Source organism: Equus przewalskii, chromosome 10, assembly GCF_037783145.1.
Source record: "Equus przewalskii isolate Varuska chromosome 10, EquPr2, whole genome shotgun sequence".
Taxonomy (NCBI): Eukaryota; Metazoa; Chordata; class Mammalia; order Perissodactyla; family Equidae; genus Equus; species Equus przewalskii.
In genome coordinates, this window is record NC_091840.1 from 26,506,007 (window position 1) to 26,520,192 (window position 14,186).

Below are 14,186 nucleotides of genomic sequence, written 5' to 3' on the forward strand. Positions count from 1 at the left end.
TTAAGATTTAATTTTTCCTTCTATCTCCCCAAAGCGCCCCCCCCCCGTACGTCGTTGTGTATTTTTAGTTGTGGGTCCTTCTAGTTGTGGCATGTGGGACGCTGCCTCAGCGTGGCTTGATGAGCGGTGCCACGTCCATGCCCAGGATCTGAACCAGTGAAACCCTGGGCCACCAAAGCAGAGCGCGGGAACTTAACCACTCGGCCACTGGCCAGCCCTGTAACGAGGTCTTTTGCATTCTGTTTTTGTACCGAGTCTTCAAATTCCAGGGTGTAGTTCGCTCCTGCAGCGCCTCTCAGCTTGGACCAGCCCCATTCCCAGGACTCAACAGCCACAGGTGGCTCTCAGCTGCCATATTGGGCAGCACAGATCTAGGGCTTTCCTTGTGCTCTGCCACTCCCCAAAGGGGCCGTCGTTTGGCCTCCTCAGAGTCCCCAGGTCCAGACCCCTTTGCTTTTCCCTGACAAGGAATCAAATCAGCCTTTGGGTCTGGGGGCACTTTTATCTTTCCTTTGTCTACAAAGGAGGCTGGTGGGGAAGCTGAGAGTCCTGGATGGGGCATCAGAAGGCCCAGCCACTCAGCCTGCTGTGTGACCTAGAGTGAGTCACCTCCCCTCTTTGGGCCCTAGTCTCATCCTCTGTCAGGTGAGGGGTTTCCATTAGACCTGTGACTTTCAAGCAGTAGAATCTGTTTTTCAAAGGAAACCTCATGGAGAAGGCCAATGTATAAATTAGAGGAGAGAGTTGCTGCTCTGTGTGTTTGAAGAGGGTAAGGGGCTTGGGCCCTGCCTCCTTCAGCCCCCACTTGGAGGTAACTCATCGGCCAGGCCCCAGAGCACTGAGAAGGACAACACTGCACCGAGCATCCATCCACAACTCACATTTTCACACATCGTTTTATAAACACTCAAAACTCCCCCGGAGGTTGCTTATGGACCCACATCTATAGTAAAGGTATGAAAACACACACATGGGAAAAGGCCTTAATTCCAGTTCGTGGCCCCCCTGAAGAGGGAGGAAGACGACAGGCTGGGGACAGCACTTTGGTTCTATTGCCAGCGTTTAACTTGTTGACCAAAGGAGACCTCAAGAAAATAAAGCAAAATGTGAACATCTGTTCAGGCTTAGCCGTGGCTGTGTGGCTTTCTGGTACTTCCCTGTGTGTTCGAAATATTTTATAATTTAAATTTATTTAAAACCTCAAGAAGGGTAAAAATATATAATTTGATGTTACTTTAGGCAAACACTTTTTTGTGAAATAGTAAAGTGTAAGTTCCCTCCCGCCCTGTTCCCATTATCCCTAAGATCACCCCCCCCAACCCCCTCCCCACCCCCCACCCCGGGCCCTGATAGTCCAGGAATCCAGGTGCTGAACTGGCTGAGGGCTGAGGATCGTGGGGAGAAGGGCTAGACCCAAGCAGAGATTCAATAAGCGTTGATGGCACCCACGGGTATCAGACAGGTGGGGGCCCCTGGGGGGTTAAAACCCGACACTGCTTCAAGAAGAACCTAAGAGGGGAGACCTCCCATGGCTGACCTGGCCGTGGGCTCTGCCCCCTCCCTGGCTCCCACACTCCCCAGTCTGTAGACTTTGGGGAGGCCCCTCCCCTTCAGTTCTCACTGAAGCTCCCCTCCCATCCCAGCCTGCCTCTCCAGTGCACTGTGGCTTGCTCTGGACGTGTCTAGACAAGTCTGGGGGACACTGCTGGCTCACCTCTTGACTGTCTGCGTGTTCTCCCCTAAGCCCTGCCTCGGCTCCTCCCAGTGGCCCCTCCCCCCTTGTCTGCCCATGAAAGGTTAGGAGACTTGCCAAGGTCACCTTGCCAGGCTGGGCATGTCGGGAGGTGGAGACGTGTGGGAGGGCAGCCAAGCACCAGGTCCAGTGGGGTTATTTCATCCCAGCAAACAGGTCCTGCTGGTTTGCCATTTGGAGAGTTTGGCCCCAATTCCCATGGGCTGGTTAAATGGTAACTTGTCTTTGGTCATTTGTGGAAAAGTGACAGGGAAGGGGCCACCAGCTCTGAGGAGGGAGCCATGTGAGGCTCAGCTAGCTCTGGGCACTGGACTGTGAATGAAGCTTATTTTCTTTCTTTTTTGTTCTTTTCTGGAATCTCCCTCTTTCACACATTTTCCCAGCCAGATGAGTAAGAGCAAGGAGGAGTGGTGATGGTAATAACAGAGTCCCACAGCCATCGAAGGCCTGTCATTGGGAGATTGCTTAACCAAGAGCCGCTGTGCCCATTTTACAGGGGGAACCACAGAGGCCCAGAAAACTCAGGTCACTATGAGTCACTGGCCATCCTGGCCTGACTCAGACCTGGCTAAATATGGCTGAGCCTAAGAGCAGAGCAGGCCGGGGCGGGGGCGGGGGCTTCACCTTACAATCTCTGGTTCTTCCAACAGAGTCAAATGTTTTTTTTGGCCTTGGATCTCCTCAATTGTGTGGTCAGAGGGTGGGGGCCTCCCTCCTCCTTTTGTTCAGCGCCTGCCTGATTACAGAGCTGGGCACCCGGATCTCATCGCCCCCACAGCAACCTTCTTCTTAGGCAGGGCTAGGTTTACAGACAAAGAGACAGAGTCAGCGAGATTAGGGCCTTTGTTCAAAGCATCCCAGCTGGTCGGTCTGATGTGACCGATGTCCCAGGTCTCAGGATGCCAGCCTGGGACACAGGCTTGTCTGTGGCTCCTGGACTTGTGCCATGCCAGCCCTGCCTCCAGAAAAGGACCCCCCGGACAGAATGATTCTGGTCTAAGGACCTGCAGATGTTTGTCTTGGGAAGGACAATCACTCTGAGAGCAAAGCTTCATACCAGCCCTTCATTTCCCCCTTCCAGCTGGGTTGGCCAGCCCGGCCCTGAGACATCTGTGTGCTCAGTACCGGGGCGTCGGTGCCACTGTGTATACTGTTAGCTGGACTGTTTCTCCAGCAGGGTTTCACCTGTCCCCGTCTGCTCTCTTGATGTCAACACTCTAGTGAGAAGAAGGAAGGAGGAGGACCCCCACCCCCAGCCACAATCTCAGGGGGCAGAGGGAGTTCTTGCCAGCTTTTGGAGATCTTGGGGAGGCGGGAGCCCAGACTGTCTGTGTGAGCCCTAGTCAGAGACTGTGTGCCACACAAGACAGGCCTGGGTCACCCTGGCTCCAAGGAGTGTGAGCTGTGACTCCCTTTCCTTCTTGGTGCCCTGGAAAAGGTACTACCTTCCTCGGCAGGTCTCGTGAAGGCCCAGTGACGTAACTCGCATGAAAGAGCCTCATGCAGGGTCCCGCACACATGGCTCTCTGGGCATCTCTGGCACGATTTCAGCCTCAGAGGAGCAGGAGGCCCCAGGATTCCCCCAGGAGGGAGTATGGCGTCCTCATCCTAGCAGCTGGCCCCTGCTCCATGGAGGCCACTCGATACCATGCTGGGGCCGGAGGTTCTTTACTGAGAAATCTGCAGAGGTCAGTGGGAGGCGGGAGCCACGGTCATGGGGAGGGCAGGCGGAGGACAGCTGCCCACAGCAGGCTGCTGCTGGGGCCCTTCCCACACCGAAGGCTGATCTGTTTTTCTTCTGCAAAACCATGTTATGTAAATCGGTGCTGGGTTGAGCGCACTCAAGTCAAAGTCAAGAATGGAGCCCCCCAGGGTGTCCCAAGGCCTGGGCCAGCACAGATCATCATTTAGCCAGCTCTGGGAGCCTGCTAAGGCCAGAAAAAGTGGCCGGAAGAGCTGAGCTCTTCCCCAGATGTGTTTGGAGAGAGGGATGGACGCTAGGCCTGGGGCCCACCCTCCTGTGGGAAGGCCAAAGGATGCAGCCTCCTCGGAAAGCTCATTCTCTGCTGAGGGTGGAGCCGTCCTCCTGACAGGTGCTTCCAACCTTTGACCCAATTCTTCCCTCCCTGAGGGAGAGCCGGACTGGGAAAGGGCATGGCTGGTGTCCCAGGCACCCAGGTCCAGCCACTATCCTTTGATGGGGTCAGACAGCTGCCGATTATACTGGGGCTCTCTTCTTCTGAGAGACTGTGTCCCAAGGTGGGCACCAATTCCGCCTCCAGGGGGTCCTCAGGCCTCTATCTGAGAAAGGGCGTTCCTTCTCCCAGTGCCTTCCCTGCCTCCTGCTCCCGGATGCCTGCCTCCTCCAGGGCACCCCATGGGTGATTGCCACCCCAAGGACACTGGACGGGGGCCGCCCTCACAGAACCGGTTTGAAGCCAAACAGTGGTGCATCGCAGTCCAGCCGAGCAGAGGCTACGGCGGGGTGAACATGAGTCAGTCCAAGGCCGTGATGGGCGGGGGGTCCACAGGGACCACGGGGCAGACCGTGGCGTGTGCACCGTGGCCTCCTCCCGCCCTCCCCTGGGCTGCACGGGCCCAGCGAGGTGACCTCAGGGCTCCCGTCTCCTCCTGTGACCCTCTCGCAGCTGCGGTGCAATATACCCTCCTCTCCCCGGCAGCAGGCTGGTGCCCTCGCCCTGGGAGGTGAGAGAGGAAGGAGACACAGAGAGGGGGGCTTCGGCCTTCCTAACGTGAGGGGGGAGCATGTAGCTCCGAACGGCTGTCTCAAACTCACAGAAGCCTCCTGAGAGGTCGACGAGGGACCCCCGGCACCCTGGGAGGTCTGCCCTCTCCCAAAGGGAGCTGGGAGCCCCGAGAGGGCCCCTGGACCAGAGGGAGGCCCGGGTGCGGGCGTCTGGGTGGAGGCTGAGCAAAGTCTGGCAGAATGGGGGGCTGGACCAACCCAACAGGGAACAGGCTGGGAGGGGAAGAGCTGATGGTGGGGGGGGTGAGCTGGGAGGGCAGCAAACTCTGCGGGGCTGAGGCCTCATCCCAGAACTGCCCTCCCATGTGTGCTGGGACAGGGGTGGGGGGGTGCAGCAGGCAGGGTGGGGGGGCACTAGTAGAGAACAGACTGGGCCCCCTGGCCAGAGCTTGGAGATGGAAATGTCCAAGGGAACCTTCTGAATGTGCTGCCCGGCCTCCCAAGGAGGAGGCAGCAAAGAGGAAGCCGGTGCGGCCTTTCTCAGCCCCCGCTGCCTGGCCCTTGGGGTGGACACCCACCCACAGCTCCACTGATCTCGAAGGTCACACCCTCGCCACGGCCGCCTGCCTCTGACTACTGGTTTCCCGCAGGGCAGGCAGCCTTACTCCCACACTGTGAGGAACAGAGCGGCTCCCCTCCCAGGGCCCACCCACCGGGCACAGGGAACCCTTGCCGACATCCCAGCTCTGGTCACCCCTGCTTCCTGGACCTCTGAATCCTCATCTGCCAACCGAGGGCGTGAGACCAGAACACACACACACCAGAACACCCCTGAGCCACCATCCAGACCCTACAGCCTCTCCATTCCATGACTTTCCTCACCAGATACCACCCGCTCAGTGCCCCGTCCCCTGGAAGGAGTAGATGGATAACTGTGCTTTCTCCTCCTCAATTCCCAGGCTCCTCTGTGGGATTCCACATCAAGGGGTCTGGTGGTCAGGGGGCTCCCATTGGAATAGGTCTTTACAATTTACCACGCACCTGTCTATCATCCACGATTTCGTTTCACCCTCACTGCAGAGGAGATACTGTTAGCTCTATTTCATAGATGAGGAGACTGAGTCTCAGGCCCCTGATTTCCTCAGAGTCACCTGGCAAGTCAGGGGCAGGGCTGGGCTTTGAACCCGGATCTGCATGGGGCCTGGGACCGGGGAAGGCCCACTCCAGCAGGCCGCCCTCCTCCCTGGGGCTGCAGCGTGAACTCCCAGGCGTCTCCATTCAGGGCCTGGCCATGCAGACGCTGAGCCTGGTGATGTCAGAGTTGCCATGGAAACCCTTCCCCTGGTGGGCAGGACCAGCCTCCCGGCGCAGTTTCCCTTTGTGTGGACTTTGCTGTGCGTTGCCAAGGCAGTGGGGCCTGCTGGGCGGGTTGGCATGGGGTGGTGAAGGCAGACAGAAACCTACACTGCATCCCAGCAACCATCAGCTCACAACACGGCCCACAGCACCCTCGGGAAGGAGGGGCTGCGGGCCAGGTCATGAGGGTGGGAGGGAGACCCTGCACACCTGCTCAAGACCCCTGCCTGGCAATAGCCTTTTAGTATCTTTAGTGCTCGGTTGGGGTCCTGCCACCACAGAATCACCTGGGCTGGGGTCTTGCGAAAAAGGCAAATCCAGGGCCCCCTGCAGACCTGCTTGGCAGGGCGTGGAGGGGCCTTCCGCCTGGGGGACTTCAACCAAACCGCCCAGGTGATTCGGATGTGCAGTCAGTTCTGAGAACTACCATTTAGGGAAGAATGAGGTTTATGGAGCACATGGATATGTCAGGCCCTTTTGCCTAATTTATCTTGCATAATCCTTTGCCAACCCTGAAAAGGGAAGGTGAATAGAGGAAAGAGGTTTGCGGTTTGTTTTTAATCCCCATTTCACAGTGGAAGACACTATAACTCAGAAAGGTTAAATCCTTGGCTTGCCCATGGTCACTCAGCTTGGACGTGGCAGAATCTGGATTCAAATCCAGGGAACGGAGACTCTACTCTGTGGCCTTCCCGTTGGCAGGGGCCAAGGGCACAGGCCGGCAGCCTGGCATCGTTAGCTTCTTCCTCCTGCTGGTTTTCCAGGAAGAATCCTAAAGTACCTTTGTGGAGTGGGCCAGCTCTGTCTGAAGCCTCCCACAAGCTCCCAGATCTAAGAGGGGCCTGAGCCAACGGAGAACCACAGAGCCAGGCCCCTCCCCGCAGGCATGGCAGCCTGTGGAGGCTCAGAAAGCCTGCCCTGCCTAGTAAGGAAAACCATGTCCTTCGCCCCCACCTCGGCCCTCCCCCACCCCCCTCTGTCCCACGGTCTGCCCAGGCCTCCTTGCTCACTTGAAGGACTCCTGAAGTCCCTGGTCCTTCCCCCTGCCTGGAAGGAAGCGGGTATTGACCCAGTCCACAGAGATGCCGCTCCCCCGCCCTTGGAAGTCTCCAGGAAGAGAAACTCCGCGACCTTTGCTGGCATCACGGAACCTCCGCTTACAGCTGACAGCCTGCCTGTGTCCAACCTCCACCCCTCCTGCTTTCTTTCAAGATTGTCTCCTCTAGTGCTATCTCCCTTTTTCTTAACAACCTCTCAGGGGGTTCCCAGGGGAGGAGCCCTGCCCTTTAGTCCCTGGGTTCTGGTCTGCCTGTCAGTCTGGGAGGAGGCTGACCCTGGCAGACACCACAGCCCCGAGTCGGGCGTCTCCCCTCCGCCTGCATCTCCTGTAGTAAAGGTCGACAAACACGGGTGATGTCAGATGAGGGCTCAGCGCACGCCACGGATGCTAGCCATGGTTGCATGCTGAACGGGGATGGGGATCCTGAACCCCGTGCTGGGCATGCCTAGAGCCAACAGCGTTCCAGCCCCAACTGTTCCCGGGCTCTGCCTGTCATTCCTGCATTGAACAAGTATTTCCTGAAATCTGTGCTATGTACTAGGAAGGATTTTTTTTTTTTGAGGAAGATTAGCCCTGAGCTAACATCTGTCGCCAATCCTCCTCTTTTTGCTGAGTAAGACTGGCCCTGAGCTAACATTGATGCCCATCTTCCTCTACTTTATATGTGGGATGCCTACCACAGCATGGCTTGCCAAGCAGTGCCATGTCTCTACCCAGGATCTGAACCGATGAACCTTGGGTCACCAAGGCAGAACATGCACACTTAACCACTGCACCACTGGGCCAGCCCCCAAAAGGATTTTTTTAAAAAAAGTCTCTAAACAAGCCAAAAAAGTTTGGAGGGAGATTTAAAAAAAAAAGAAGAAGAAGAAATACCTGTGATCCCTCCCCCAAAGAAGAGTACAATCCAGTTATAATTCACGTTTAACATCACTTAGAGACAGAAAGGAAAGATACCTCCCAATACCAACAGTGGCCGTCTCTAACTGGCGGCATCATGGGTGACTTTTAAATGCCTGTGTCATATTTGCAAACTTTCTACTCTATAAGATGTAAGGGTTTTTTTTGAGATTGCCTGAGCTAACATCTGTTCCCAGTATTCTTTTTTTCCCCAAATTCCCCCAGTACATAGTTGTATATCTTACTTGTGGATCCTTCTAGTTGTGGCGTGTGGGATGCCGCCTCAACATGGCCTCATGAGCGGTGCCATGTCTGCACCCAGGATCCGAACCGGTGAAACCCTGGGCCGCAGAAGCAGAGTGCATGAACTGAACCATTCAGCCATGGGGCCGGCCCCTAAGGTGTAAGTTTTGTAAGCAGAGTTGCCCCAGTAAACATGAGAGTTCCTTGGGATCCTCTTAAGGCGCCATTAACAGACTCTGGGCTGGAGGAAGGGGTGGAGGTCAGCTGGTCCATCCCTTCTCGGGACAGGGACATGCCCAGACAAGTTGATAAGGTTCCCCAGTGCCACCTCTGCCACATGGGTGAGGCTGCCTGGACCAAGAGCCCAGCCCAGAGGGCGCCCGGAGACTGACCCCAGTCAAAGGGCACAGAACAAGCAAGGTTCCAGCGGACACTGAGTGTCAGCTCCACCACAGCCCTTTTACCCTCCTTCCTGGGCCTGCCAGCCTGGGGAGCAGAGGGGAGAAACGGGGTTACAGCTTCCCCGAAGGGGAGGGCTACCGATGCGACTCGGCCTCTCCCAGCCTCAGTTTAGTCGTCTGTAAATGGGGACAATAATACCTCTTGCCCTGGCTCTGGGGGAATTAAATGAGGTAAATGCCCACGGGCTCTAGAGGGTACTTGTCACATAGTAGGTACTCAGGAAACCCTGCAGGGTAAGTGGGTGCATGCACGATCTGGCTGTCCTCCCTTCCTGGGTGGGCAACCCTCCCACTCTGACTTGGTCACTGTAAAGCATCCTCTTCTTTATAATTTGAGGGAGAACCCTCTCGACTCCTCCAATCCCCCAGCACAGGCTGCAGCAGCCAGTAGGTCCCACTCTCTGGAATTTCTCCCAGTGCCCTGGGGCCCAGGCAGCCCTGTTGGATCTGCCACGTCCAGTCCCACCACACCCCAAGCAGTGGCCACAGGAATGAAAAGGATGATGGCTGGTTTGTAGGAAATTCAAACGTTTAAAAAACCCCATGAAGGCCAAAAGAAGTCCATCCGTGGGCTACTGTCTATGTTCTAAATGTTAGCGTTGATCTTGTTAAAATAACGCCTTTGCATCTTACGGGGGTCTTTCTGGAGAATGTTGGCCTCCGAGGCGGAGATCGTAGTGGGGGAATCTTGAGTCCTCTATGTGTCCGTGCTCACTGACCCTACCTCCCCCTCAGTGCATTTTCAGGCACCAGTGGACTTGGGGTTTTGGCAACAGTCTAAGGTCTTGAGTTTCTGCCAGAAAATAAGGTGGAGGCCTCTCTGGAAGCAGAGGGTGCCAGCTGTGCCCTGCACTTGCAGAAAACGGATCTGCTACAAAGCTGTGGGCTGGGGATTCTCGGGGGGTGGTCCTAGGAACACTCCCCTCCCCAGACGGAGCAGATTAGGGTTTCCACCTGCTCTTTCTTTCAATAATCCTCGCATTTGATTCTCCAACCAACCATGAACCAGGCCAGGCAGCCACGGTCATGATCCCCACTGCAAGTGACGAAATTAAGGCCCAATGAGTGACTTGCCAGAGGCCACACAGAGACTAAATTCAAGCCCTAAGAGCTAGGACCACATTGTAGCAGATTCCCCAAAGGCCATGGCTTTCTTGTCACATCTCCCCCAGGAGACTCAGTGGCTATTACAGCTAGCGGGACTTCTCTCCCTTTGTAACTTCTATTTTGTAATCATTACCCAAACTGTATGTTAATACCCATGACAAGAACCCCGAAAGGTCAAAAGATGTCCCATAACCCGCAAGCATCCTTCTGCTGTATTTCTGTATGTTTCCTTCAGATCATTGTTCCTAGGAAAATCCTATTTCATTGCCTCTGGGATATATATTTTTCACATTTCTAAAATACAAGTGCATTTTATAATTGGTATATACGCACAATGTGCCTGTATTTTTTTTTTTCCACCAAAAAAAGCTCTTGGTAACTCTCTGGTGTCACAGAATCAAGGAAATAGGATAGGTCATTTCGTGGAGATGTGATAAAATCATCAATGTGATTTGCCTCCCACTCCACTCACTTCTCTTTAGATCCCTCAGCCTTGACAGAGATTTTCCAGCAAGGACAAGCAGCCCCAGTATTTCCTAATCCCCGGCCAGCTGGCCACCCCACGCAGGGCTCTTGGGCAATGCAACGAATTTTAATATAAATCAAAACAGCAGGAGAACGCACGTCAGTCACTGCTCTGTAAATTCCAAGGAGAAAAGGGAAGGAAAGAAATCGCCCTTTAGCAAGCACCTACTGACCTACTGTGTGCCAGCCTTGTGTTGGGGAATCGGAGGAATGAGGCGGGTTCTGGCCCCAGACTATAAAGGAGCGGGTAACAATTCCTCGGTCAGAGTGGGGAAGGTTTTCAATTAAATAAGGGAGAAGAGCCCAACTTGTCATGTTCCCTGACCCTAGGGAATTAACATTAATTAAATCCTAAACTAGATTATGATTTTTTTTTCCCCAAAAGTGTCTTTCAATTGAACATGTCTTGTTAAACTGGTTGTCTTCAGATGGGTCGACCACTGGCGGGTACCACCTGTGCACATGCGTCCTCAGTCTGAAATGATGAAGCTCAAAGTTTATCAAGAGCCGGAATCACCTGGAGGGTTGGTCAGACCACAGATTGCTGGGCCCCACCCCAGAGGTGCTGATTCAGTTGGTCTAGGGTGGGGTTTGAGAATGGGCATTTCTAACAAGCTACTTGGAGTGCTGGTGCTGCTGGTCCGCATGAGGATTACCGAGGAGCTTTTAAAAATGCTGATGCCTGGGCTCTCCCCCAGGACCCTGATTTAACTGGTCTGGGTACAGCCAGGGCATCAGGACCGTCAAAGCTCCCAGGTGATTCCAACGTACTGACAAGCCTGAGAACCCTGGGGTTTATGGGAAAAGCCAGCAGACATGATTAAGGTTCCCCTGGTCTGGAGGGTTCCTTGGATTTTGTGGACAATCTCTTCACTTTTTCCCAATTGGGGCCTGCCACGTGTGGGTCTCTGAGGGTCAGAGGGAAGCTGACCTATGCAAGCCATACTTCCATACCTGTATCTTTGAAACCAACTAAACTGTTTGCTAATGCTGGAAAAAATGTGTAAGCCTATTACCAACATTTAAATCAGATGTCATAAAACCAAGCCTTGTGGTTCCTCTGGGCGGGCATCTGAGCACGTGGCCGTGGCCGGCTAGGACCGGGCGTGGCCACCCCTTCAGATGGGCGCACCCTTACCAGCTCGCCGCAGTTCCCATCACTTCCTGGTGTACGATCTCCTCTTGGCCTGAGACGCCCATTGATTTTAGCTGCCCAGGGCTGTTTCCACCCAGCCCCTGTGGGTGGGCAGGTGCGGGAGGACAGCAGATCTGGAAGTGGGAGCTCAGACTGATACCTCCAACTGAAGACAGGAGACCGGGGGAGAGGACAGCGAGTGTGTGTGTGTGTGTGTGTGTGTGTGTGTGTTGGGTGTCGGGAGTGAGGTTAGGCCCTGCTCTTAGTCTGGAAAGTTGAGGGGCGGGTTCTAGACTGAAACTCAGGAGACCCGGCGTGAATCCCAGCCTGTCACTAATTTGCAGGGTGACTTTAGAAACTATCACGCTCTCCCTGTGCCTCAGTGTCCTCACCTGCAAGGAAGGGTAAGGCCTGCTCACTTCCTGGGTCCTTCCCATTCTAGGAGCTGGAGAGAAGAGGGTCCAGGGCCTGCAGCCAACAGCTGGGAGGAGGAGGAGGAGGAGGAGGAGGGGGAGGAGGAGGTGAGGGGGATGGCTGGGCCCAGGCTGCAGGCTGGGCGGAGTCACGCCTTGTGCCTGGTCTCACCCCAGGCCTGTGCCGTCCCCAGTGCCCCCAAGCTGGGCTCTCTGGGTCCCCACCGTGGGCTCAGGCCCACCCAGTCCCTATACCAACTCCAGTGTGAGGCACAGTGGGTAGCCGGATGGTCCACTCGTGTGGCTTTGCCACCTCCCTGGCTGTGAGGCCTCAGGCAGGTCCCTAACCTCACGGAGTCTCCAGGATCTCATGTGTAAAATGGACTAGTAATGCATTGCTGTGAGGGTCAAACAGCCAAAGCTTGGAAAGCGTTTAGCACAGAGCCCTGTGTGGGGTAGACACTTGAGGTCACCATCATCTTCATTATAAAAGGAGATACTCAAGTGCACCCTGGGCCCTGTTTATCCCCTGAAATCTCAGCCCCAGCCCCGAGATGTATCTCCGGGTAACAGGGATCCACTGTCCTCTCCCGTTCCTACGGAGCCTAAGTTCCTGGAAATGGAGTTCTGGCCCAGCCCAACTTCACCCAGACGGTGCCTTAGCTTCCCTGCAGACCTGGGCCCCCGGAATCAGACAGCCCTGCTGTCTCCTCTCCCAGCTGCCGTGCCTCGGTGCCCTGAAGCATCCTGGACACGGAGTGAGGCAGCTCACCCCTTAGCAGCAGTGTGATCTTGGGCAAGTTACTGATGGGGATAATAATCTCCACTCAGTTCCACGAGGGCAGCAGCAGCGTTCGTTTTATTCACCAGTATATCTCCAGAACCCAGTCCAGTGCCTGGCACATAGGGGGTGCTCAACAACTATTTGTTGAGTCAATGAATGGGTTGGCCTAAGAATTAAATAATATATGTGGAATGCAGTACCAGGTGCATAGTAGGTTCTGAATTAATGGATCTGACCCTACCTGACTCCCCGGACTTCTGTATTTTCCTCCTTGCCTCTTGTGTGGTCCACCTGTCGGGACACACCCAGGAAATCTGCCCTAGGTCACTAGGATCACTAGGTGCTTGGTTACCACACTCAGCTCCCACCTATGCCTCCCGGGCCAATTTCAGCAGTAGAGCCAGTCCCCAGGGCCCGTCCCTCATAGCCTTGCCACCGCATCTAACCTAATGGATTCAACTACCACCACCTGGTGCACATTCATTCCTCCATGCAACACATTTTAGGGGCTGTCTGCTGTCTCTATACCTCCTCCCTGGACCTCTCCCCAAGGTCCCCATTGCACATCTGATGAGTTGATGGACATCTTCACGTGGACCTGCCACAAGGCCACAAAAACGCCAGATCAGACCCTCCTCGTCTCATACCCACTTCTCCTCCAGGGTTCTCTAAAGTGCTGAGGCCACTGCCCGCCCAGCCAGCAAGCTAGAAACCCAGGAGCTGCCCGAGACACTCTCAGCCAGGCAGCCGGGTCTGACAACTAACCTCATTAGTGTTTCTCACATCTCAGCCTCCCAGCCTTTCCAGCTCTGGGATCGCCAAGTTCTCATTCCTACGTCTTTGCCTTCTCACCGGTCTGTCCACTTCCCGTCTCCCAGTCTTCTTCTCCCTCCTCCTGGCTGTGCTCCCACAGGCTCCATCTCCTGCCCCACCTTCAATGCCTCCCAATGGCTCTCCTGTCCTTCAAGGCTCCCGTGATTTGGGGTCCCTGCCACCTGCCCAGTCTCATCTCCTTCCCTCTCTGTCTCCCACTTCATAAGGTGCCCCCAGGTGACCCCATTCTGTTTCTCACTCCGGGGCTTACTCCTGCTACTCTTCTGCCTGGACCACCTTTCTTTCCTCACTTCATCCCTCACCTGGACAACCCTTATTACCTTTCAAAGCCAGTTCAATGTCATCTCCTCCAGGAAAACGTTTCAGACCCCACCTAGCCTAGATTACAGACTCCAGCTCTGCTCCCATATTACTTGTGTATGACTCCCTCATGGTGCTTACCACATTATTTTATAATTATCTGCTTATGTGTCTGGCTTCGCCATTAAATTGTCAGTTTATTGGGGGCACCGACCAGACTTATTCATCGCTCTCCTCCTCTGTGCATGGTGCCTGGCATACAGTAATCCCCTTTTCAGATATTACTGCTTTGTAACAAATCATCCTATAATTTAGTGAGTTAAAATTACTATTTTATTTTGCTCATGGCTTTGCGGGTCTGCAATTTGGGAAGGTCTCAGTGAGGGGTCTGCCATGGGCTTCAGTCATCTGAAGGCTCACCTGGGCTGGGTGCACAAGGCGGTGCATGCACACAGCTGCAGCTGATGCTGGCGGCTGGCTGGGGGGCTCGGCTGGGCTTTCGACTCAAGTGCTACACATGGCCTCTCCAGCATGGCAGTTTCAGGGTTGTCAGACTTCTTACATAGCCTGGCTCCCCGCTGAGTGAGCATCCCAAAAGAGCCAGAAGA